Source organism: Rana temporaria, chromosome 4, assembly GCF_905171775.1.
Source record: "Rana temporaria chromosome 4, aRanTem1.1, whole genome shotgun sequence".
Lineage (NCBI taxonomy): Eukaryota > Metazoa > Chordata > Amphibia > Anura > Ranidae > Rana > Rana temporaria.
Window position 1 is genome coordinate 281,547,780 of NC_053492.1, and position 25,809 is coordinate 281,573,588.

The 25,809-nt window shown below is 40.9% G+C and overlaps 1 protein-coding gene across 3 annotated transcripts in view; it reads left to right on the forward strand.

The window, feature by feature from the left end:
* Positions 1–25,809, forward strand: part of NKAIN2 (sodium/potassium transporting ATPase interacting 2) — a 1,108,432-nt gene that overhangs the window by 242,277 nt on the left and 840,346 nt on the right. The window lies entirely within an intron of this gene.

Consider the following 25,809-nt stretch of genomic DNA (forward strand, 5'->3'; position numbering starts at 1 on the left):
CCACTCTTCCATAAAGGTCAGATTTGTGGAGTGCATGACTAATAGTTGTCCTGTGGACAGATTTTACCACCTGAGCTGTGGATCTCTGTAGCTCCTCCAGAGCTACCATGGGCCTCTTGGCTGCTTCTCTGATTAATGCTCTCCTTGCCTGGCCTATCAGTTTAGGTGGACAGCCATGTCTTGGTAGGTTTGCAGTTGTGCCATATGCTTTCCATTTTCAGATGATGGTTTAAATTTCTTTGCGGGCAGCTTTTTTGTCGAGAAAATTGCTAGGGAGCATACACACGACTGGTTTTCACGACCAATATAAAAAATGGCAGTTTACTTGTGGATCTCTGCAGCTCCTCCAGAGTTATCATGGGCCTCTTGGCTGCTTCTCTGATTAATGCTCTCCTTGCCCAGCCTGTCAGTTTAGGTGGATGTCCAAGTCTTGGTAGGTTTGCAGATGTGCCATACTCTTTCCATTTTTGAATGATGGATTGAACAGTGCTCTGTGAGATGTTTAAAGCTTGGGATATTTTTTTTATAACCTAACCCTGCTTTAAACTTCTCCACAACTTCATTCCTGACCTGTCTGGTGTGTTCCTTGGCCTTCATGATGCTGTTTATTAACTAAGGTTCTCTAACAAACCTCTGAGGGATTCACAGAATAACTACATTTATACTGAGAATAAATTGCACACTTACTTAATTAATTAACTAATTTACTAATTAGGGGACTTCTGAAGGCAATTGGTTCCACTAGATTTTAGTTAGGGGTATCCGAGTAAAGGGAATCAAGATTGCTCATCTGCCCTAAAATTGAAAATAGATAACAAGACCCTTGGATGAGCCTCTCTCTGATGGATATGCACTCTCCCTATTCTGTATATAAATTTAGCCCTGGATACAAAAATTGTTAGATGAAAACTATCCTTGACTCCATCAATTCATGTGGTCTGAGTATGATTTATAAATACCCCAAAAGCAGGCAAAATATTACATGATTTTTTTTTTTTTTAACGTTGAATATTAAAATCACTTCTGTGCACAGTGGCCATTATGTTCTGTAACTGTGTGGAACTTTTGCCACTAATCTCTGCATTTCAATTTAAAATAAAGTTCAATTAAAAAAAATAACAATGGATCACTAAAACCAGTTGTTAGGCTAGGTTCACACTGCTGCGAATTCAAAATCGCGGTAAAATCGCGATTTTACCGCGATTTTGCGGCTGCGATTTTGCAGCGATTTCGGCCGCGATTTAAGAGACATCTGTGCAGGGTTCAATGTAAATCGCGGCCCGAAATCGCAAAAAGTAGTACAGGAACTACTTTTTGAAATCGGTGCAGCGCCGCACCGATTAGGACAGTGCCATTGCCGACAATTGCCGGCAAATGCCGCAGATTTGAGATGCGATTTGACATGTGAAATCGCATCTCAAATCGTACCAAATCGTACCCAGTGTGAACCTGGGCTCAAACATAGGTTTTCCTCCCCTTTCACGTCTACCAAGTCATCCTGCCACAAATTGTCCTTACTTTGTGTCCTAGTGAAAACATTTGCACTGGGACAGGAAATAATAGAATACCTTCAATGTAGACAGTCATAGTAATAAAACCTGACAGTTTCTTGCCTGCTCCCACACTACTGAAACAAGTCTTTTCTAAATCCATTATATCCCCAATTGAGGGATTTCCCCTTACTTTCTGTCGAAGGACAAATGTACAGTGCCTTGAAAAAGTATTCATACCCCTTGACATTTTCCACATTTTGTCATGTTACAACCAAAAATTTATTTTATTGTGATTTTGTGTGATAGACAAACACAAGTGGCACATCATTGTGAAGTGGAAGGAAAATAATTTACGGTTTTCATTTTTTTACAAATAAATATGTGAAAAGTGTGGTGTGCATTTTTATTCAGCCCCCCTGAGTCAATGCTTTGTAGAACCACCTTTCACTGCAATTACAGCTGCAAGTCTTTTTGGGTATGTCTCCACTAGCTTTGAACATCTAGAGAGTGACATTTTTGCACATTCTTCTTTGCAAAATAGCTTAAGCTCTGTCAGATTGGATGAAGAGCTTCTGCGAACAGCAGATTTCAAGTCTTGCAACAGATTCTCGAATGGATTTAGGTCTGGCGTTTGACTGGGGCATTCTAACACATGAACATGCTTTGACCTAAACTATGCCATTGTAGCTCTGGCTGTATGTTTAGGGTTGTTGTCCTGCTGGAAGGTGAACCCCTGCCTGTCTCGAGTCTTTTGCAGACTCTAACAGTTTTTTTTTGCTAATATTGCCCTGCAATTTGCTCCATCCATCTTCCCATCAACTCTGATCAGCTCCCCTGTCCCTGCTGAAGAAAAGCATCCCCACAATATTATGCCACCCAGAGCAGGTGCCCCTTCCGCCCCCCTCCTCCCGGCCCTGCACACAGCATGGCTCGGCCCCATCCCCCCATCCTCCTCACAGCATTTTATTGACATTGGCTCCTGCTGCTGGCGCCTCCCTGTAAGCAGACGGACAAATGAGAGAAGAGATGCAGCTGTGCACAGCCCTGGATAGAGTGAGGACTCAAGGTAAGTTTTTAGGGAGGTGGGGAGCACAGCAAGTTGTAAAATGTTTAATCACTTCAGCTCCGGAAGGTTTTACCCCCTTTATGACCAGGCCATTTTTTGCACTGCACTAATTTCAATGATAATTGCTTGGTTGTGCGATGCTGTACCCAAATAAAATTGGTGTCTTTTTTTCCCACAATTTGAGCTTTCTTTTTGCTGGTAATTGACTACCTTTGTGGGTTTTTTTCGTGCTATAAACAAAACAAGAGCGACAATTTTGAAAAAAAAAAATATATATTTTTTACCTTCTGCTATAAAACATATACAATAACATTTAAAAAAAATCTAATTTCTTGAGTGCCTCCAGTGGCTATTGACAAAATCATGTACAGGTATGTGATTTTGCGCAATAGAGCTGCCCTGCCACAGTAAATATGTGGTAGGATGTCAGCAACTGGTTAAGGAATGCATTAAGGTAAAAGAAAATTAGCTTTAGAACCACTTTAATCATAGTATCTCAGTAACTACTGAATATATAAACTTGTATAATTCTCTGCCAACAATCCAAATTCACTTTACAGGATACTGAATGCAGGTATCCAGCAGAAGCAGGGAAGACCAGTTCATCGTAGATGTACTTAGAAAACCAGAATCAAACTGAGTATGATTAAAATAAAGTTTATTAATGCACAATACACCAATCCAAGACCAACAGACTATAAACACAGCAAAAGTGAAAAATAAATGTGACAGTGAAGCAAAACCAAACCAACAACCTAACTATAATACACTATATACAAATAGACAGAAGCTGACATAAACAGGACATGACCATGACTGGAACTGTGCACAGGGGGAGCAGAGATGTGTAACAGGATACAGGAAACTAGATGCTAACTAAAGGATAAGGCAGGGATCAGGATAATCGGCAAGCAGCTATATGACAGGCAAAACACTGAAGCACTGATGCAAATCAAGGAAGGGGTTACATACCTTTCCAGCGGCCAGAATCAGGTGAAACCTAATTCCTGGGATCTGCTAGCTGCTGGGAGACACCAGCTGGTGGCCACCCCAAATGCGCCCTTTGGGTCCAGGAACCACAGTGCCACCAGCAGGTGATTTAGGTCAACACTCCCACATGCCTTTATAAATGTTCCATCACAACACTCATGCCACACATATTGGGCTCAATTTACAATATTTTCAAATAAAGGAAAGTATCTTTATTTTATCCATGTGATTGTAGTTTTCAAATCATATTAGACACAGCTGAAAATAACTGCCAGAAACCATGAATCAGACAGAAACAGAAGTACAGTTAAATCACACTTGTTTAATAATAATAATAAAAAGATAAACAGAGTAAACATAGTCAAAACATAGCCAGAGTTCAGGAACCTGATCGGATAGTCAGCCAAGCCAAACGTCAGGCAACCAGATATAAACGTAGTAGAACAACAATCAGGATCAGGAGCCAGAAGGAATGTCTTTAACAGGAACGCATGAGATAGTCTCTGTGTTGTTAACCGAGGCAAAGGCAGAGATCATCAGAGCTGGACGGCTTAAGTAGGCAGGACTGACGAGCAGGATCATCAACCGGTGAGTCACTGAGGAGATATAGGAAGGTTGGAAACCATAGTTCGCCATAAATGGGGACAATCGGGAAGCAGAATGCAAGGCACTATTGTGAGCAAACTCCGCCCACTGTAAGAGGTCTGACCAATTGTTATGATGGTCAGAAATTTAGCAACGTAAGAATTGCTCCAAGGACTGATTGTCCTGTTCTGCGGCCCCATTAGACTGCGGGTAATACGCAGAGGGGAAAGCAAGCTGAATTCCCAACTGTGCACAATAAGCTCGCCAGAACCAGGACACAAACTCACTACCCCTGTCTGAGACAAGCACTTTGGGTAGCCCATGCAAGCAAAAGATCTCCCGGGCAAAAATGGAAGCCAGTTCCTTAGAAGTGGGCAACTTCTTAAGTGGAATACAATGAGACATTTTCGAGAACCGGTCAACCACCATAAAGATAACTGTGTTGCCCTGGGAGTTGGGTAAATCCACAAAAAAAATGTATAGGCGGGTGGGTCCAGGGCCTCTCTCCATTGGGCATGGGTTGTAGGAGGACCACTGAAAGGTGTCGTGGAGTCTTACTCTGAGCACACACGGAACAGGCAGCTACAAAGGTGGTTGCATCAGCACATAGGCTAGGCCACCATAATTGTTGGGAAATGGCCCAAAAGAGTTGATTCTTCCCAAGGTGGCCAGGAGCCTTGGGACAATGGTCTGGAGCATGGCAGTACGGAGACTTTCTGGGACAAAGCAGTGGTCACAAGGTTTCTCAGGAGGAGCATCGATCTGCGCAGCAAGAATTTTGTCACCCAAAGGAGAAGTGAGAGTGGTGCGAACCATAGCCAGAATGCAATCAGGAGGAATCACAGGAACCGGAACCAACTCCATCTTGGAAGTGGAGGAAAATTGTTGCGGCAAAGCATCAGCCCTTACATTCTTAGTACTGGGTAAGAATAAGACAATGTAATTAAAACTTGACAAATAAAAAGCCCATTGCACCCTTCTGGGAGAAAGGCGTTTAGCCTCAGACAAGAATGTGAGAATCTAATGGTCAGTAAGAATGAGAACCGGCACAGTGATATCCAAGAGGAGATGTCTCCATTCTTTCAGGGCTAAAATGATCGCCAACAGCTCTCTGTCACCAATCTCGCAATTGCACTCTGCAGGTGACAATTTCTTTGAAAATAATCCACACGGATGCAAAGCGCTCTCAGAGCTAGGACGTTGAGACAGAAGGGCACCAACTCCAGTCTCAGAAGCATCAACTTCAAGGATAAAAGGCAACGTAGGATCAGGATGTGCCAGCACAGGAGTAGAAACAAAGGCAGCCTTAAGAAGTAGAGAATAGTGAACTGGAAATGTTTCTTTTTGTTTTGTCTTGTTAGATGTTCTTTAAAGAGTAGATTACTCTTGTAGTGTCTGATCTATTTAGTTTATTTTCTTTTAATACCTAGAAACAAAATGAAATTACTTTAATTGATATGTTTTCTCCTTGCTTAAAATTGTTGTATGGAACAAGCATCACAAAAATAAAAATAAATATTTGATATAAAAAAAGGAACAAAGGCAGTCTTGAGACTCTCAGAGGCCATAATGGACTCTGGAGACCAACTCTGTAGGTTACTGTCATTTCTGTTCATATCAGTCAGGGGCTTGACCAGAGACAAGAAGGTATGAATAAACTTTTGATAATAGTTGGCAAAGCCAAGAAAACACTGCAGAGGATGTAAACCCAAAGGTCGAGGCATAGCCAAAACATAGCCAAAGTTCAGGAACCATATTGGATTGTCAGTCAAGCCAAACATCAGGGAACCAGATATAAACATAGAAGAACAGCAAGCAGGATCAGAAGCCAGAAGAAATGTCTTTAACAGGAACGCAGGAGAGTCTCTGTGATATTGACCAAGGTGAAGGCAGAGATCATCTGAGCTGGAAGGCTTAAGTAGGCAGGACTGACGAGCAGGATCATCAACAGGTGAGTCACTGGGGAGAGATAGGAGCTGGCAATAACCCGAGAGCTAAGGGGCCAGCTCAGAGAAGGAAGGGCTGAGCCCAACCCTGACAATAACTCACTTTCTTGAAAATGAATATCCTTATACCTATTTTTTTATATTTTTTTATTTAGCCTACTGCATTAATTTCATCATAGTACTTGAAAATATCCAAGAGCTCTGTCCATGTATCTATCGTAGGATTTAGTATTACTCTATAAGACACCAAGGAAAATCCAATATACTGTAAATCTGTATGTTATGGCCATGCAGCTTGGACAGCTCTAAGCATGCTACATGCCTACTCAGTACCAATGAAACTCAGTTTCATTGAAACATACTAGACTCTTTGTAACAAGGGAATAGGCAAACCCCAAGATAATATTGGAGTTGATTATACCGATATATCCAGAACTAAAATGCTCTTAAGCCACAAAGAGGACTTAAAGATTACAGTAACCTAATCTACTCATGTAATTCATACTTTGTATATAGAATGATGAAGTCATGTATATTAAACAGTTCAATTGTAATAAAAAAAAAATAACGTATATTAGGCCCTGTTTACATAATACTTTAGCCTGACTAAGGTTGCATTATGAATTTTGGTCTCAACAAATGAGAGATAAATGGAAGTAAAAATATGTTTCAGCCATAACAGACTGTATACACTCAAAACTATTTCATCCAATTTAATCCTTATCAAGTAAATACATGTTTGTGCTTCTCTCAACATCCTTGCCTGTCAAAGAGACATCAACAACAAACCACTTTTGGATATGTTATCTGATGTTTTCTATAATAAAATGAACCTAATGTTGTAGAATAAACCAGGTGGGATTGTTCGTGTATTTGTATTTGTAAAAAATGAAACAAAAGGCCTTCACTTTATAATACAGTGCTCCTTTATTAAAGTGAACCTGTCAAACCATTCAGTGTTTTTAAATGTCAAAGTCCTGCCAGAAAGAAGATATCATGGTGTGCCACAAACACTACCAACCTGAAACTCTTATCAGGGATACACACTGCAGGGATTGCCAGATCTGTGTAGCTACACTTAGGATACTGATACTACACTGTATAAAATTTAAGCAAGTTTATTAACAGTGAAACAAAACACATCCGAACACCAGCAAACAGGATACACAGCAAATGTGAAGAACTATAATCAAATGACAAAATACCTACCAAGCAACCTAAGGAACACAAAACCTAACTAGCAAATTAACTATACTGTATACAATATATACAAAATGGGTAACACAAAAAAAACAGGGTACACCATAGATGCAAGTAAGGGGGATCTAGCACTGGAAATCTGGAACAAGGGGAGGAGATATAAGGCAGTAGGGTACACAATGCAGGACAAAAGCAAGATCAGGAGCAGGGCAGGTCAGGATAAATTTGCAAACAGTATCTGGATAGCAGGGTAAAACAATGAAACATGAAGAAAATGCAGGAGGAGGAACTAAAAACCCTCCCAGCATCCAGCATCAGGTGGAGATCTATTACTGGGATCTATAGGCATCTGGCAGAAACCTACAAGTGAACACAAAGGCCCAAATTCACAAAGGACTTACGACGGCGTATATCCAGATACGCCGCTGTAAGTCTGAATGTGAGGTGTCGTATCTCGGTGCCTGATTCAAAGAATCAGATACGCCAGAATTTGTCTAAGATACGACTGACGTAAGTCTCTTACGCCGTCGTATCTTAGGTGCATATTTACGCCGGCCGCTAGGTGGCGCTTCTGTTGATTTCTGCGTTGAATATGCAAATGAGCTAGATACGCCGATTCACGAACGTACTTGCGCCTGGCGTTTTAAAATACGCTGTTTACGTAAGGCGTCCGACCGGCGTAACTTTACCCCTCATAAAGCAGGGGTAAGTCATGTTAGGTATGGACGTTGGAAACGTCAGAACAGCGTCGTATTTTACGTTGTTTGAGTAAGTCGTCCGTGAATGGGGATGGGCGTAGGTTACGTTCACGTCGACTAAACATTGAGCCGGCGTAAGTTAGGGAGAAAATTTTACGTGATACTGAGCATGCGCGCGCATGCGCCATTTGTTAGGTGCGTCATTTATGTGGGGTCACAATTCATTACCATACAACACGCCCCCTACCAGCCTACTTTGAATTAGGCAGACTTACGCGGGTGCAAGTTCTTTCTGAATACAGTACTCGCCTCTCAAAGTTACGGCGGCATAGCGTATATGAGATCCGCTACGCCCGCATATAGTTACGCCATTCTATCTGAATCCGGGCCCAGAACTCTGACCCTAATGATGAGCCCCTTCCATCTGCCACTTATCATCATTCTGCTGCAACTTCCTCCCTCCAGTCATCACATTTGTGAACTGTATAGCTACTAGGATTTACATTACTGTGTCATCTGAGCCTTCATTTCAGTGCAGGAAATAGACGGTTACTCAACAATACTGTGACCTCAGTGACAGATGATAAATACCTCTGATGGTAATTGGAATCCAGTCACACTTTTGTGCTGTGTTTAATTTAATTAAAAAATATTTGAAATACAACACAACACATGTAAACAATATCTGTTAATGGAAAGCCACTTTAAATCACTGCACTGCACCGTGATATGCACCTTGCCACCATCCGTAAATGTGAATGGGCCCGTCCACTTACATTTTATTATTAAGAATGATCGTACTTAATATGAAACTGTAGGTCTAAAGCTAGCAAATAAGTCCTGCATGTCAAACTGTGGCCATACATTCACTTAGAAACAATGTTGTATAGTACATGTAAAATGTCCTTCCCTACTGCATGCAAGCTGGAAACAAATGATTCCAATCTTATATTAATGTTCCAATTCTCCCCTTTGCTAGTTTGCTATACACTGAGCTAAACAAAATATATCTTTAAACTCTGTAATATGTAGTCACATCCTGATCATGTTATCTAGAGGTGCTTGACAACTGAAATTGCAGCACATAGAGTGTTGTTCTGTCATCATAAGTTTTCAACCCAAAGTTGACCCATAGTTATAGTCAGAAAATGTGACTTTATTATTTCTCCGAGGAGCATTGCTTTAAGCATCCGGTTTATTTATAGAGTTGTATAACATTTGTAACCTTGTAGCATATATTTTACCACCCTATAGGGATGCATTTAAATCTGCTTATACTGTTAAATAACAGTAATGCACTTACAAATAATGCTGCATGTGTGTTTCTATTAAAACATGTTTTTCATAAACAATGCATACAGGAAGAAAACCCTTTTTGATGTTTACCTTAATAACCGTCAAGATGCAAAGTTCAACGCTAAATAAAATTGCAAATACAAGTACCGTGTTGCTTTTCTTAATATTTTTTTATATTTAAGATTTAATATCTCGCATATATGATATATGGTTAAAATAAGAGTTCTGTGATTAGAGTGAAAGTTTTAATATAACACATTTATTTAGAGAAAATATATTAGCTATCTAACATACTGCATACATATACAGTTTTAAAGTAAGGGAAATAAAAGTTAGTTTCAAATACAAGATAAGCACATCACACTAGAAGTATTAAGAAAACAAATTATGACAAAGTAAATAAGTGCAGGGGAGAAGATAGATTCTGATAAGGTTACCTTGCTACAGACATCCTTCTACTGACATCCCACTGACATCCCGGGCCCGGGAAAATCTCATCATCTCTCTCCAATTCTATTGATGAGACCCCCTGACTTTATAATCCTGATGTCACTTCTGATTGGCTGAAATAGCCTTTCCAAATATGGGCAACTTCCTTCTATCTATTAGCTATGTATAGGTTTGAAGTTTAAACTAATTACCTCTAGCTCGTTAGACCTCCTGTCTATTCATGGAAGAGTACAGTCTTTTCCAGGTGACACCATAAAGTGCAAATCTTTCCCACTGTGATTTCTTCCTGACTTGCCTTGTATGTCAAAAGATGTAGTAGATTGGTCGTCTCCGGCCACCTTCTCACAAAGCAATCATGCATATCAAATACGGAGAGTGCTAATTAGATAAATTCAATCCCTAACTGTCAGCCTATTTAAAATATCAGAACTTCTCCCCCACCACACATCTACTGTTATCGTAATATATATTTATACCTATGTACAATTATGGCGATTAGACATTAACAATTCACCCAGGGCAACAACCGGTATATGTGTTAAATTTTCTGCAGATATCTTAACACATTTACTGAGCCCTTAGAATCAAGACAGCAGTTGCAACTAATAGGGCACCTCTGCTCTCGCTAATATTTGTTCTGGTTGTAATAACATCTCAGTTATAAATGGCCATAGTCTAGGTCCTTGTGCTAAATAATGTCTGCCAGTTATGGCTATCTTCTTCCAGATATATCCCCATTTCCTGAATCTCCATTTGGCAAATGAAGATAAATTGCATTTATTATATTCTTCACAGGCTTACTGCAATTTCTTCTTCTGCTGGAATGAGATTTTTCAATCATAGGCATCTCTTTTTTATTCACCGGTGGATTGTTTGTGTCTGCATGCTCGCACGTGTGATTTTGTCTGCCCAATCCTTCCAAAGTTTGGTAATTTATGCAGGTGCACTTGATTTTAATATGCAAAAGTAACAGGGATAGTTCTTGGCATCTAACAATTTCTCTTGTGATATATTCACAGTACAAGACTGCAGAGTGCTTTATACAAGAGATAAATCTTTGAGTATTTTTAAATGTTCTTGTGTATTTTTAGTGTAGAGGGAAGTACACTGCTTCTGTAAACAGAATGTAGATTTCTTTATTTTCTTAGGAAATGTTTGTGCTGGTCAGTGGTTGCCATAATTGACTTTAAAGGAAACCCCTAAATAATTGGCTAGATTAATAGATTGGAATAAAATACTCCTTACAAAAGCTGCGTGTTGTTGGAGGAAAACTTTGGAGTAGTATATCTTTATCTGGTTACTGGGTTTATTTTATATTGTGATAATAAAAACTAAAATCACATTTATCAGGAAGTCAGATTTACATGGAGCAGTATAAGGGCAGGCTAGGACAGTGTATAGACAGGCTAAGGCAGTATAGGGGAAGGCTAGGGTAGTATATAGACAGGCTAGGGTAGTATACGGACAGGCTAGGGTAGTATATGGAAACAAAAAATACAACAAAAATAGTTTTTGCAATAGAAATGTTCAATCCAAAGTGATAGCACACTGACCAAGGAATCCCTTAATGAAAATGCTTAATGTGAAACAGTCTGGCCAGCACCATACTCCTTTCAGCTCAGTGATCAAAAGGAAATTAATTGCTGTGAAAATAAAAGAGAATATGAGCGCATAGGCTCATGGTGCAGTAACATCTTTTATTGGATATAAAAAATCAATAAAATCAATCAATACACTCACAAGTGAAGGTGAATAAACAGCGTTAAACAGTTCCTTCAATAGCGAGAGACATATCAGTGCTTCAGAGTGAATGAGGAGACCGCTGGATGCCTAAATTGATCTGAGGAAGGAGGCCACTCACTCCGAAACATGTTATCCTGACAACTACAGAATCCTCTATCAGTTAGCCTTACCAGAGCCCTCCCTGGGCAAGTGTTGTAGGTGCCCCACAGCCCTCTCCTGACCGTCTGTTTCTTCGGTCAGCGAGCAGCTCACTTGCGGCCTGTCAGCAGCTGCTTGATGAGCCTGTGTCTGTGGAGCCAGCTCATCCAGCCATCCAGCGGTCTTCTCATTCACTCTGAAGCACGGATGTGTCCCTCGCTAAGGCTCTCTATTGGAGGAACTGTTGAACGCTGTTTATTCACCTTCACTTGTGAGTGTATTAATTGATTTTATTATTTTATATCCAATAAAAGACGCTATTGCACCATGAGCCTGTGCGCTCATATTACCTTTTGTTTAGGGTAGTATATGGACAGGCTAGGGTGGTATATGGACACGCTAGGGTAGTATATGGACAGGCTAGGGAAGTATATGGACAGGCTAGGGTGGTATATATACAGGCTAGGGCAGTATAGGGGCAGGCTGGGGTAGTATATACACAGGCTAGGCTAGTATATAGACAGGTTAGGGTAGTATAGAGGCAGACTAGGGTAGTATACGGGCAGGTGGAGCAGCCAGGGGGTAGTTGTCATAATGACACACAAAACAGCTTGGTCGTCAATTTGCTGTGTAAATAGAAGAGAAGGAGAGGTGGCTGTGGTTCAATTTTCTGCCCCTCTTAAAGTGCTGCCTGGGTCCAATGGACCCACAATGACCATTGGTAGGGCTGGCCTTGTCTGGTTATATGGGTGCCAAACCAATGTAGAGGCTTATTGAAAAACGCAGCCCCATTAACAGTAGAAACAATATGGCATGGGATAATATTTACAAAAAAGGCTAACTGACATACTTTTGGATATATTAGTTAATCATAATGTATCTAGATGAAACTAAACATAAGAAGTAATCAAAGCACAATAGTGAGATAATCCTTCTCTCCCAGCTAGTGATGGATGAACATCCGACGGGACGGTTCACGAATGCTAATCGCAAACTTTCGCAAATGTCCGCAAACCGCAAGTTCGCGGCGGGCCCCATTGACTTTAATGGTAGGCGAATATTAAAAACCTTCAGGTCATATTTGCAGCCACAAAATACTTACTAGCTGTGCACAAATAGTCCCATAACATGGACACTGACCTACCAGAAGTATTAAGTGAAAAACCGGATACATAAGTAAGTGCCGGCCATTACAAGCCCCAAAAATTAGCCAACAGGCGTTCACCTGACAGCAAACAACTTTGGGCTAGATTCAGGTAGGGGCGCGCAATGTTACGGCAGCGTAGCTTATCGTATTTATGCTACGCCGCTGTAAGTTAGAAGGCAAGAGCTTTGTGAATACAGCACTTGCCTCTCTAAGTTAAGGCGGCGTAGCGTAAATGGGGCCAGTGTAAGCGCGCGTAATTAAAATGTGGATGAGGGGGCGTGTTTTATGTTAATTCTTGGTCCGTGTACATATCCCAGTGTGCATTGCTCCAAAGTACGTCGCAAGAACGTATTGGTTTCGACGTGAACGTAAATTACGTCCAGCCCTATTCGCGAATGACTTACGCAAACGTCGTAAAAAATTCAAAATTCGATGCGGGAACGACATCCATACTTAACATTGCGTACGCCTCATAGAAGCAGGAGCAACGTTACGCCGGAAAAGCCTTAAAAAATCTTGAAGACAGTGCTTGGTTTTCGGGGTCCCGTATGCGGCTAGGCTCCCAAAAAGTCCCACACATGTGGTATCCCCGTACTCAGGAGAAGCAGCAGAATGTATTTTGGGTGCAATTCCACATATAACCATGGCATGTGTGAGCAATATATCATTTAGTGCCATTTTTTTTTTTGTCATTATTCAATCACTTGGGACAAAAAAATAATATTCAATGGACTCAACATGCCTCTCAGCAGTTTCCTTGGGGTGTCTACTTTCCAAAATGGGGTCATTTTGGGGGGGGTTTGTACTGCCCTGCCATTTTAGCACCTCAAGAAATTAGATAGGCAGTCATAAATTAAAAGCTGTGTAAATTCCAGAAAATGTACCCTAGTTTGTAGACGCTATAACTTTTGCGAAAACCAATAAATATACGCTTATTGTGATTTTTTTTACTAAAGACATGTTCCTGAATACATTTTGGCCTAAATGTTTGACTAAAATTGAGTTTATTCGATTTTTCTTATAACAAAAAGTAGAAAATATCGTTTTTATTCGATTTTTCTTATAACAAAAAGTAGAAAATATCGTTTTTTTTAAAAAAAAATCGGTTTATATCGCAAAAAATAAAAATCGCAGAGGCAATCAAATACCATCAAAAGAAAGCTCTATTTGTGGGAAGAAAAGGACGCAAATGTAATTTTGGTACAACATTGCATGACCGCGCAATTACCAGTTAAAGCAGCGCAGTGCCAAATTGTAAAAACACCTTTGGTCCTTTAGCTGCATATTGGTCCGGGTCTTAAGTGGTTAATACTTAAACAGCTTTTATGGAATGACTTCTTGGCATTTTGAACCACTTTATTGAATGACTTCATGACTTTGTAAAACACTAAAATCTCTAATAGTATGCATTATGTTCCCCAAAAGTCAAACTATTAGAAAAGAGCTATGGGTAACATTCACAAATATATATGAAAAATTATCAGAAGCTCATGAGAAATTATAATTTCTGAGCTAAAACTTTGATGATGATGGAAGTATTTTTTTCTATGTGCAGCAAACTTCCAGTCTGTAAACCTGTAGAAGGACACTGCAGGAAAAGTTAAAAGCCAAAAGTGGCAGGTATATGAGCCTTTAACATTGTCAATATCTCAAGTTTTGTTAAGGTATGAAAACCTTTACATATATATGTGTGGATATTACAAGTTGCTTTTATAATGTACTATTTAGAATGTCCTTACATCTTTTATATACTTTCCGTATATACTCGAGTATAAGCCAACCTGAATATAAGCCGAGGCACCTAATTTCTACCACCAAAAAATGGAAAAACGTATTGACTCGAGTATAAGTCTAGGGTGTCCATCTGCATGCCTCACTGTGCCTCACTTTGCCTCACTGTGTCCATGTGCATGCCTCACTGTGCCCATGCCTCACTGTGTCCATGACTACGTTTACGTTTAACATAGGAGTATATAGAAGGGGTGCTTTGAAAAATCTGTGCTCCCCGGCCGTATGTCTCCCAGACAGCAAACTTTGCACACTTGGAGAGGATAACTGGGGCTATATGTGTGCCAAGGTTTGGGTCCAGGGAACCTATGGCTGGCCGGTACCATGTCCCCAAAGTTACCGGAGAAATTACCATTTAACATGGGAGTCTATAGAAGGGGTGCCCCACTTTGAAAAATCGGTGCTCTCCGGCCAACAAACTTTGCACACTTGTAGAGGAAGTTGGGATCCAGGGGACCTACGGCTGGCCAGTACCAGGTCCCCAAATTCCGAGAGATTAGGTGCAAAAAGGTGACTCGAGTATAAGTCGAGGGGCATTTTCATCACAAAAAAATGTATACTAATAAGGGAAAATTATTCAGCGCTGGAATGTGAATATAAACTAGAAAATGCAAGCCCCTCACACGTAGTCCCACACGTGTGACGTCACCCGCAATCGCCGACCTACAGAGAAACCCATGCTGCCATGGATGTTTTTATTATGTTGTTTCGCCGCACTCACCTGAGAGTGCTTATGCAGTGAGTGTATTTATTTTATTCCTAATAAATGTATTTTGGCCTGGTGGCTTCAGAGAGCACTAGATTTCCTCTCCTTTGTTTTCTATGCCCTGATTGCCATGTCCTGTTCCTGAGTCTGAATGATATCGTGGCTCTGATGCTGCATTGCTTGTTGTCCTTTGAGAACAGGTGGTTCTCTGATTATGCTTTGTGACCTATTGTAGGTCGAAGTTTTAAGGTGAGAGGCCATTCCTGCTACTTGGTGGAGGTTCCTTCTGGATATCACCCTTTGGATTTTGCACTATTTATTCCGATTTGGATCTTTTTTGCACTTGAGCACTTTTCATGGACTCTTTTATTATATAATTATATATTATATATCATATGTTATAATTTTCTGTGTGTTTAAAGTTAAATAATATTTCCTGTTTTGCGCTGCACTATTATTATTTTATATTATACTCGAGTATATACGGTACATACTTACACCAATAATAGTTTTTGTGATCTCAACAAATTTATACTACTAAAGACATTTTTCTTTCTAAATCAATTACACATTCAGAAAGTAACATGTTTTTCTGTCTGTAGTCCAAACTGTAGTGTAGAACTCAATTGATTTTCTCTGGTATAAGGTGACAGTCACATCTAAGGGTATGACTGTTATGTCATATGTTATGACATATGACTGTTAAATGTCATATGAACATAGGCTCTTATATTACACGATGTGTGTTTTCATATACAGTAATGAGCAGAAAGCCAATATACTGTATGGAGCTAGATACTGACCTATGTAGTTACAGCCATTGTGGAGAAATTAATTCTCAAAGTTTACAATAAAAGCAGTAAAGTTGTTCAAGACAGTGTCCGCACCTACTCTGTACTTACATTGGAGATTTCAAGACTGGCAGGTAATCAACTCATTGCTGGAAGGAATAGCTGAGCTTCAGAGAGAACATGACAGTAAAATTGAGAAGCTTCAGCTGATCACATTTGCATCAGTCAGTGGGGGATTGTTTTAAAGTTTTTTTGCTGCTTGTTTAAGAGCATGAAAATATTTAAATGTCCTTTACTTATTTACAGTTCCACTTTAAGCACCCACAGATATGAGGCACTTACTAGAAGTTATAAACAATTTTAATGTATTATTTTTTTAAATTAAGGTGCTGGCGCTATCTTGGTGGCGCTACTGGATACTGCCCTAAGCTGTCTTTCAGTGCTGTGAAAGGTAACAGCAGAGCTGCTACTGGGACAAATGGTGTCTTCTGCCCACCCCAATCTGCCTTTTATATAATTTATAAAATTGATATAATTACACTCCCACAATGCATCACAATGCATCTCATTCTGTGAATGGAGTAGGAACAACTGAATGACAGGATCTTCTCTGTCTACTCTCAGAACATGAGCTTGCACTCCATAGCCTAATCAAAGTTTTACTGAGCATAATAAGAAGTTACGTTATGTTCACTGAGGAATGTACCCAATTAAAGTTTATGTATGACAAAAAATAATTATATATATATATATATATATATATATATATATATATATATATATATATATATATAAACACGGTATAAGAATAAAACAGTTCAGTCTCTATAGTATTAAAATACACAAAACAGCGCTAAAAAAATCAATGATAGACTCGTGGTAAAAAAAACACTGAATAAAGAAAGTCTTAGATGTAGTCAAGGTGATGTAAACAATTCAAAGTGCTGAATGGTGTCTCAGTAGTGGTAATCCTAGCGTGCACCTTCCACCAGGGAAAACAATGATCTCAATACACCACGTGATGCACTCTCCCCAAGGGGGTTAAACTCACCAGAAGACTGAAAAATCAGAGCCTTAAAGCGGAGTTCCACCCAAAAGTGGAACTTCCACTTAATCCACTCCTCGCCCCCTTACATGCCACATTTGGCATGTCATTTTTTTGGGGGGGGAGTGGGGGCTTCAGGAGGAGTGGGACTTCCTGTCCCACTTCCTCCTTCTGCTGAGGGGCTGCAAAGGCGAATAGTCTAATCGCCTTTTGGCAGCTCCTCCTGTAGGCGATCGCCTGGGACACGTGACACTCCCAGGCGATCGCCTGTCCAATCATATGGCGCAGCGCCGCTCATGTATGCGCAGTGAGTGCCCGGCCGTAAACCCGAAAGCTGTCACGGCCGGGTGCCCACAGTTAGGATAAAGAGGCCGGCGGAGAGGGGGGGGAGGAGCGGAGCGGCGCTGGACGGTAGAGCAGGTAAGTGTATGTTTATTAAAAGCCAGCAGCTACACTTTTTGTAGCAGCTGACTTTTAATAAACATAAAAAATGAGTGGAACACCCCTTTAAGTAAGCGAATACATCAGTCACTCTGTTACGGACCATCACCAGCAGGCGGGGACAGCAGGCACAGGAGCTCCACACAAGGTCATAAAAACAAGGACCGCAATATAGTGTAATCCTGTTTATTAATCCAAAGTAGCCCATACACTGAAAGCCCCCTTAAACCTATCTACGTACATCAAATCACAATAAAATGAGCATAAAAGTGACCCCAGAGGGCGCTATCACCAGATCCAGACATCCATGGAGAGCAGGGGAATCCTTGCAGACACCGTAGCAGCTTCCTAGTTTGGAGAGCGGAGTGGGTGGAGTGCACAAGTCACTTCCGGGTTAGCGGGGATGTCGTGGGTCACGCTCTGATGCAGCGTTTCTTCAACGACTTCAACAGAGAGCCCTCTCTGTTGAAGCCGTTGAAGAGATCTGTTTGCTGACGATAATCAGACTAAGGACATGGATTACCGGAACCATGTCCTGTGGTCTGATGAGGTCAAGGTGAACTTATTTGGTTCAGATGGTGTCAAGCATGTGTGGCAGCAACCAGATGAGGAGTACAGTCAAGTATGGTAGTGGAAGTGTCATGGTCTGGGGCTGCATGAGTGCTGCTGGCACTGGGGAGCTACAGTTCATTGAGGGAACCATGAATGCCAACATGTACTGTGACATACTGAAGCAGAGCATGATCCCCTCCCTTTGGAGACTGGGCTGCATGGCAGTATTTCAACATAACGACCCTAAACACACCTCTAAGACAACCACTGCCTCGCTAAAAAAGCGGAGGGTAAAGATGATGGACTGGCCAAAGATGTCTCCAGACCTAATCCCTAGAGAACATGTGTGGGGCATCCTCAAATGGAAGGTGAAGGGGCGCAAGGTCTCTGACATCCCCCAGCTCTGTGATGTTGTCATGGAGGAGTGGAAGAGGATTCCAGTGGCAAAGTTTGGAAGCTCTGGTGAACTTCATGCCCAAGAGGGTTAAGGCAGTGCTGGAAAATAACGATGGCCACACAAAATATGAACACTTTGGGCCCAATTTGGACATTTTCACTTAGGGGTTTACTCAGGGTGTACTTTAGGGACAGAAAATTTACAATGTTATACAAGCTGTACACTCACAACTTTACATTGTAGCAAAGAGTAATTTCTTCAGTCTTGTTACATGAAAAGATATAATAAAATATTTACAAAAATGTGAGGGGTCTACTCACTTTTGTGATATATATATATATATATATATATATATATATATATATATATATATATATATATATATATATATACAGAAAACTACATGAGGGGCATTGACGTGACCCGTTACACTGCTCAAAGAGAGGGAGAGCAGCATTAACATTTTTAATACATGAAGCTCCTGCACAGAGGCAACGTTTCACACTGGATTACTCCATGAATCAAGGAGAAACACACAAAGCAGCTCAATAATTTAGTAAGAATACACATGTATCTTGCATTTAGACAATATTAGCTTTTCCTATAATTCAACCTTTTTTTTTTTTGGAGTAAGGGGCAGTTATAACCCCTGTCCGATATTTCTTTTTGCCATCTGTGTCTTATTGCAGAGATTTCACTTCACTTCCTGTTCCATAGCCAAACAGAGACTAAGAGGAAATCTCAGCAAATGTATTCCTTGGGGACCCCCAGGTTACCAGAACTAGTGTCCCCATTGGAAGATTTCCCCTCTATTACTCTTCTAGGGGCAACCCAATAAGTGGGATTTTCTTTTATTTTCACCTTTAATGATAATGGTAAACAAGGCAAATAGAGAGGGTGAATCTTTGTAATGGGGGCACAGACAGCAGTAAAAACTGACAAGGGTTCTAAACCATTTTCACTCTATTCAAAACTACCCAAAAAATTGCATTTAATTATAATTTAAACTAAAAGTTCAGTTAAGCCTTGTACACACGATCATATTTTCCGACAGGAATTGTGTGGTGACAGGCTGTTGGCGGAAAATCTGACCGTTATTATGCTCCATCGGACAATTGTTGTCGGATTTTCCGTGGACAAATGTTGGATGGCAGGCTTTAAAATTTTCTGTCGGACAAAAGTCCAAAGTACAATCACGTATGCTCAGAATCAATGCTCACCAGACACGATATTAGCAGAAGGTGCCCAAAGGGTGGTGCTAAAGAACTGAAAAACCTTGTAGCTTTGTGCTTGTTGGCTGACAATTGTGTGCTGTTTGTATGTAAGACAAATTCCTGGCCAACGCCCTTTCGGACAAAAGTCCTACGCTTTGTCTGTGTACGAGGCTTAAGGCTTTAATTTTGCATTAAATATTTAGTACTGTGCTGTCCCTCCTAAGAATAAGGTACTTCCCATGGCGTGGTGTAGAAATAATACAAAAGTATAACATATTGTGCATCAACCTAATTCAGCAGAGCATCAAATATTTCCTGCTAAGGGTAAGACACTTCATATGTCTACACTAGAAAAAAAAATGATATGTGATGTGCTAGATTTACCTTTTTGCTACTTGAGTTCACTGCCAATTTTCTGAGCCAGTAAGCAGAGGAAGACTTTTTTCTCACAAACTGCTTGTCAAAGTGATAGATACCTTTGAGAAGTCAGGATAAAGTGAACATGCAGATGAAGGCCCAAAAAATTCAAACCTTCAACAGAAACACAACATCAGGCACCTGTCAGATAATAAAACAAGAAAGAAAGATAGCGTGTTACAAGAAATTGTTGTGTTACTTTCTCTAGCATACAGTTCAAATACATCCATTTACTTTCCATTGGCCTGCCTTGACCTTTAAAACATGTGGAGTGTGTCCATTTCTAAATGCCTTAAAGAGGACCTGTCACTTTTGCAGCTGTTACCCAGATGGATTAAAAAAAAATATTCTGAAAGCGTAAAGCTCAGTTCATTATTTTTTCCTGTGCTTTCTTCTGTACTTTGAAGACTGAATGACAAGTTGTTGCTGAATTTAATAATAGACATAACACGCAGCTTTCAGAAAGTGCAGAACATGCTGCTTCTTTCAAATGTGTCACAATGTGTTTATATTCTTGTTTTGCATGAATTTGTTTAAATACATTAAATGCGAAAAATGCAAGAAACAATCAAACAGTATAATTTTGATACAACAGCTCATGTAAGTAAAATAATGATAATGTTTAGTTGCAACATGTCATGTTCTCCTAGGAGATTAGTGTTGTCATCTGCTGGCTAGATATCATGTTATGATCTGTCAGGGACTGCAGTGAGCTAATTACCTGCTATATGTAGATGTCAGCTACTTTTAAACATGGCTGATGTGCAAACTCTTACTAGCATTTTTCATGCTACATCACTCATAGCATTAATTTACAGTCATCATTAAAATATTTAAAAGTCTTCTTGATCAATAAGACTTGTTTCTAGTTTACTGACCACACGTTATTCTCACCAGTTTTAAAATAAGCATTGTTAATAGCAGTACATGTTTTTTGCTGCTAAAGCCCAACTGTGCTTTTAGTTAATGCAAAGGGTACTCAAAGTCTTATAGTCTTTTTTTTCCTTAGAAAGGAGACACAGCACAAGTAGAAAATCTTGTCCCCTGAAATCATGCTGTAAAGTTCACTTGCTATAATGAATTGTCGGGTCCCGGCAATACAGATAAAAGTAATTTAAAAAAAAACGGCATGGGTTCCCCCCCAGTCCCTTACCAGGCCCTTTGGGTCTGGTATGAATATTAAGGGGAACCCCAAACCAAAATAAAAAAAAATGCGTGGGGGTCCCCCCAAATTCCATATAGGACCCTGGTATGGATATTAAAGGGAACCCAGCGCCAATTAAAAAAAATGGTGTGGGGGTTCCCCTCAAAAATCCATACCAGTCCCTTATCCCAAGCACGCGACCTGGAAGGCCGCAGGAAAAGAGGGGGCGAGAGAGCGAACCATTCCAGGCCACATGCCCTCAACATGGGGAGGATGTCCCCAAGTTGATGGGGACAAGGGCCTCATGCCCACAACCCTTGCCCGATGGTTATGGGGGTCTGCGGGCGGGGGGCTTAACGGAATCTTGTAGCCCCCTTTATCAAAGGGGACCCCCAGATCCCGACCCCTCTTATGTGAATTGGTAACGGGGTACATTGTACCCCTACCATTTCACAAAAAAAGTGTCAAAAATGTTAAAAACCACAGTATACAGCTTGGGACAAGTCCTTTATAAAAAAGAAAAAAAAAAGAAAAAAAATCGATCTCCAGCGAGGATACAACACTGACACGATCCTGCCTCCACGGGATGCACCCGACGAATGATGCGCTCCAGCCTGACAGCTCTTATATAGCTGAGGCGGGACCACCCGTCAGTGTGTGGGTGACCCACCCCCCTCTGATGCAACAGGGAAATGCTGGGGTTACCCAGTGACATGTACGGGTGACCCCGCCCGCTCTGACACAATGCGCGTTTCCCTCAGCTATATAAGAGCTATCAGGCTGGAGCACATCATTTGTTCGGTACCTCCCATGGAGGCAGGTTCGTGTCGGCATTGTATCCTTGCTGGAGATAGAGAATATATTTACATCCCTGGAGATCGAGAATGGATTAAAAAAAATATATTTTTAATAAAGGACTCCCAAGCTGTGTACTGTGGTTTTTAACATTTTTGACACTTTTTCTTTGTGAAATGGTAGGGGTACAATGTACCCGTTATTAATTAACATAGGAGGGTCAGGATCTGGGGGTCCCCTTTGTTAAAGGGGGCTTCCAGATTCTGATAAGCTTGCCGCAAACACCCAAAATGGTTCGCTATTCGGCGAATGGCCGAACAGCCAATGTTTAAGTCGAACTCATGTTCGACCCAAACATAAATCTCACCCCTAGTCCCTGCTAAGTCAGAACTAAAGCTCATGTTCAGTGCTTATTGATAAGCAGTATCTGTGACACAGCAGGGGGGGTGTTGGACCTTTGCAGAGAGACCACTGCTTCTATCTTTTGTTTGATGCACCTGGAATGCATTTTACTGATTTAAACTTAAAAATAAATTGGGCATTCTCTCCTTTGCTCTCAAATGACCCTTGGTCCTCAGATTTAGGGCCTACCTCTTGTTGACAAGCCACCGGTGTTGCTAGATCCCAAATATTTCTGTATCTCTCTACAGATTGTTCACCCCGACCTGTTCCGTGGGTGTCCAATAGACCAGTACATGCAATACTCTCCACTGTAAACCAATGCCCTAGTTAGTTGGCTTTTAAGCCGTGGTGATTTATATGGACCCTTGGGTTATCCCATTAGGTAGTGCAGTGGAAAGTCAGTACTTATAACAGTTGCTTGATCAGATTTTCCCAGTCCACACCTTCTTGTTGCTCACTGAACTATACCCCTGCATGGGTGAACGTTTGTCAATTAGTTATTTAAAAAAAAAATATTGTACCGGAAAAATTAATTGGCTTTCTGTCTGACATGGTCACTTATAAGAATATGTTGTCTGCTAAAAGTGTACCTCTGGGAGGGTATCAAGGACAGGTAACACTGATTTGGGAGACACCATATTAGCACACTTAAAAAGAAGGCCTTGATTAACTTAAAGTGGAGGTTCACCCGGAAATACCACTTTTTACCCTTAGATTCCTGCTCATTTTGTCTAGGGGAATCGGCTAGTTGTTTTAAAATCAAAGCTGTACTTACCGTTGTAGAGAGCGATCTTCTCTTCCGCTTCCGGGTATGGGCTGTGGGACTGGGCGTTCCTATTTTGATTGACAGTCTTCCGACAGGCTTCCGACGGTCGCATCCATCACGTCACGGTTTTCCGAAAGTAGCCGAACGTCGGTGCGCAGGCGCAGTATAGAGCCGCACCGATGTTCGGCTTCTTTCGGCTACTCGTGACGCAATGGATGTGACCGTCGGAAGCCTGTCGGAAGACTGTCAATCAAAATAGGAACGCCCAGTCACGAAGACCATACCCGGAAGCGGCGGAGACGATCGCTCTCTACAACGGTAAGTACAGCTTTGATTTTAAAACAACTAGCCGATTCCCCTAGACAAAATGAGCATCAATCTAAGGGTAAAAAAAAAATTATGGGTGAACTCCCGCTTTAAGGCTATTAAACTGTGCATTATTATCATTGTAATTATCACCTGACATTTCATCTCAGTTAGCATGATCATTATAGAAAAATTAGGATGCTATGCTAAATGGTAATTTCAACCTTAAAATACAGCTTTCAGAATAACAACTTTAGTATGGTTTCTGTTTATTTCTACAGCTACAGGAAATTGCTTCCTGCATGTGATAAATACAAATATTACTAGGCTGTATTGTTTACAGTCAATCGAGTTCTGTAGTATTGTCTAATACAAGGGGGATATTAACAGTTCATGAGCAGTATATATATATATATATATATATATATATATATATATACGTATATACTGTATCATACATCACATGTAATTTGTAGTCGTTTATAAGACTTCATTATAAAGCAACATTGTAAGCAATGGTTGTCAAAGCAGCATATATAACTTAGAGAGGTGTAATTTGTATATCATTCCTGTAAAATAACAGTCGATTGTAGAAATACTCTCTTACAATATTTCAGGAACTTTTTTTTGCCAATTAGTAGCTTTTACTTTCCTACATAATAATTAGATCTGCCAGCAAATTTATGCAAAAGTTTACTTTTAAAAAATGCTTCTTCCCTATACCACCTAAGTGTGACAGTGTTTGGTTCAGATAACTGGTCAATCAGGCACTCAGCACTGCATTATGGGAGAAGCATGCATCCCATACCCTGAAGTTGTTTTACTGTGTTGCAGCCATTGTGCAGGACAACAGAACATAGATCAATATGTGTGCATAAAAATAGACTGGAAGACATTTAAAACAGAACTAAACTTTCTTCTTTCCTAAATTTAAACACTATTAGCCAGATTCAGGTAGAGATACGCCGTCGTAACTCCGAATCTGCGCCGTCATATATTTAAGCGTATTCTCAAACTGAGATACGCTTAAATATTGCTAAAATACGCCAGCGCTGTTGTATCTTAGCTGTCTATTTACGCTGGCCGCTAGGGGCGTGTACGCTGATTTACGCCTAGAATGCGTAAATCAGCGAGATACGCCTATTCACGAACGTACGCTTGCCCGTCACAGTAAGGATACGCCATTTACGTAAGGCGTTTTCAGGCATAAAGATAAACCACCAAAAAGATGGCGCAGCCAATGTTAAGTATGGACGTCGGAACCGCATCGAATTTATTAATTTTTACGTCGTTTGCGTAAGTCGTCCGTGAATGGGGCTGGGCATAATTTACGTTCACGTCGAAACCAATGAGTCTTTGCAGCGTAATTTGGAGCATGCGCACTGGGATATGTCCACGGACGGCGCATGCGCTGTTCGTTCAAATCGGCATTTACGTGGGGTCATGCTTTATTTACATAAAACACAATTTGAATTAGGCGCGCTTACGCCGGCACATTTACGCTACGCCGCCGTAACTTAGGACGCAAGTGCTTTGTGAATACAGCACTTGCCTCTCTAACTTACGGCGGCGTGGCGTATATGAGATACGCTATGCCTGCCTAACGTTAGGCACGTCTACCTGAATCTGGCTATATGATATTGTAGTTTTAAAATAGTACATATATACAGCAGGTATAGAAAAGAATTACCCCCTTTAAAATTATCACTTTTTGTTGCTTTGCAGCCTGAAATGAACACAGACACATGTGGTCTTATATTTGGACCATTTCTGTAAACTTCGCTAATTTTTATAGCTGGGTGCTGTTCGGTGGAAAGTCGGTCTTAGGAGCGCCATTGAGAGGCTGGCGGTCCAATAGGGCTTGAACGATACCACCGGGGATCACAGGTAACCGGACACTGCGGGACTGATTACCTGTCAGTTGGTACCTGGGTGACAAGTTGAAGGAGATCCAGACGTAACTCAACCAAGGAGGCATATGTCAAAGAATTCTACCCAGAGGGGACCTATGGCAGAGGTAACTTTTGAGGCTCTTTGAGAGGGGTCTGTGGCAGAGACTTTCTCCCAAGTTCAAGTTCACCAAGGAGGGTCTGTGGCAGAGACTTATTCCTATTATTGTCCGAGTGATCCTCCGGCTGCCAGGTCAGTGAGAGAGGCCTATCCTGGTACACTGAACCCACTCCGGCGGGAGTGGCGAAGAGAAGTGTTACGTTTGGGAGCAGGACGGTCTCCTATTATTACGCCTGAATATGCTATTCTTCCTCCTTTCAACTTTACTTTCCTCACCAAAAGT